This window comes from Helianthus annuus, chromosome 4 (genome assembly GCF_002127325.2).
Source record: "Helianthus annuus cultivar XRQ/B chromosome 4, HanXRQr2.0-SUNRISE, whole genome shotgun sequence".
NCBI classification, from domain to species: domain Eukaryota; kingdom Viridiplantae; phylum Streptophyta; class Magnoliopsida; order Asterales; family Asteraceae; genus Helianthus; species Helianthus annuus.
Window position 1 is genome coordinate 96,142,772 of NC_035436.2, and position 2,538 is coordinate 96,145,309.

The window sequence follows — 2,538 nt, forward strand, 5'->3', positions numbered from 1 at the left end:
CGTACACTGTTTTACACCTACACTATCACGGGTCCAATTGATTGGGCCAAGTAATTGGACTTGTTTTCTTATCTGCTTATTGGACTGCCTATGTTAATTGGGCCGAGACCTTTATGTTGGACTCTTATAAGTTGGGCCGGGTATAGTTCGGGCTTAGGCATTTGAATCGTATAAGTGGTGTACTTAACGTGCTGACTGTTTACGTGCATACGTGTTTGTTTTGATGTATACGTGCATTACTTGAACCGAACCTGACTTATGTGATAACCCTGTTAGGACGTGGTTGACCACTGTTAGTTCAAGAACTCCCTCTCTCTTTGTGTATCTGCCGAGCAACCCAAGGTGAGTTCACACAGCCAAGGCATGGGGTTCCCAGGGTGGGAATGGGATTGAATGAATTATACGTACATACTTAGTTAACGGAACGTAATGATATGAGTCCTCAGGATAAGGATGGTGAATGATAAGATACGGCTAGACTAGTATACCTTCTTGAACAGATCTTCGCACACACGCCAAGGGTTGGCTGCGATAATTATGACTGGTCTTCGCACACATGCCTCGGGAAGGCTGCGAACTAAACATATTAGGACTTCGCACACATGCCAGGGTGGCCAGCGATACAAATATACATAGTCTAGGATATTTGGGAGTATTAACCCAAATCTTCGCATACATGCCGAAAGGGCCCGCGATACGAACCAATACTATACATGAACAATGAACGAACTAATACGATGCATGATTAGGTAAACGAACGCAATGCTTGCTATACCATTTCTATTACTGAACTTACTTTCTGTGAACTCGCTCAACTAGTTGTTGACTCTCTGCTGCATGCCTTGCAGGGCCTTAGGTACTTTATGGAGCTTGCACAGGGAGGAGCAGGTCGTTGTGGGCAAAGGATCGTGAATACTATTTCAACACTTATGATATTTCATACGTTAACACTTATGCTTGAGTTTTGCTTAAATGCTTCCGCTATACTTAACTATATTACACGTTCAATATGATTGGTGGTTAAGATCCTGGTCATGTCACGCTCCCAAGCGGTGATACTCCGCAGGTGGATTTTGGGGGTGTGACAATGATGTCTGGGGTATTATTCCGGGACTTCTGCTGAATGGTAGTTCTGACCTAGTCCTTGGCTAATACTTTCCACAAAATGCTTGAAATATAGCATAAAGCCCTTAGTTGATTAGACAATAAAATTGATAATCATCTGTTGTAGCTGAAAAGATCCTCTAAAGGGGACACACTGCTAAGTCGAAGCTGATATCTCTCTGCTGAACAGAAGTTCTGACCTGAGATCCCTCAGTTCTCGCATCTTTCCCCTAATTTATGTACAGACATCATTGTAGTGTTCATACCTGTAAGACTGAATATTGGGATTCTGGATACGGGAGTACATTCAAGAGGTGGGACACATGAATTGAACTAAGTTCATAAAATACCTAAATAGTATCCTGAATAGATTGAAAATTGTATGAAAATTTAAGAGGAAAATTATATCGTCAATCTACGTGAATCGTTTAGAACTTAAAACGATTAAAAGCTTAACGGTGCTTGTGTTATGTCTCAAAAACTGATATGATCCTCTTACACAAACTCACAAAAATATGTTTGTACATATTTCATTTCTGCATTTAATTTCTGTCTTTTCATTTACATTTCATATTTTGAAAAATCCAAAAAGATTTTCGACAACTGATGTTGAAGAACTGATTTTCAAAATCTCAAAGGCTAAACTTGATGAACAGACAGGTTGGTTAAGTTGTTTGAAATGTTTAAAATGATTCATTAGGTTGAATCAGTAATTGAAATGTTTCAAATTTGTGATCTGTGTATAATTGTATATATTCTCATATGATTAGTTGATTCATTATGTTGAATCACAACTTTATTTGTTCGTGATAGAGTGTTTGAGATGTATGCAGATGATGCAGATGATGAGCTGAACAGAGAGAAGCCAGGAGATAATTTCTATGGTGGTAACAAATCCCAGACGACTATCCAAGCAGGATGATAGGGGGAGTCTGACGAAAGTTATAGCCAAAGAAAGAAAGATCCAGGCAGAATTCTTGAAGAAGATCGAACATTATCTGAGAATGTCATGTGGAAGACTCTCACTGAAGATTCCGTCAACATCCAAGGGGGAGTTTGTTAGTGCAGTTGTCTGTCGACTACATCTTCGTTCGAGTCTTAGAGAGAGAGAAAGACGAGTTTCGCTACGAGATTGACTACGGCAATATCCAAGGGGGAGATTGTTGATGCATTTATTGTCTATCGCCTTCGTCAATCCGAGTCGTAGTGAAATGCAGGAAGAAATCAAGCGCATAATGTCATATTTAGTTAGAAATGGCAAGGTGGCAAACTTGTAATTAATGAGAACTTTCATTAAGTTGCCTTGACCATATAAATAGAGGTTATGTCACTAGTTTAGTTAGACTTTTGAAGAAGATTTGGAGAAGACTTGGAAAGAAGACTTTCTAGAGAGAGAAAGTAGAGAGAGAAAGTTGTATATTTGTGATTCTTGTA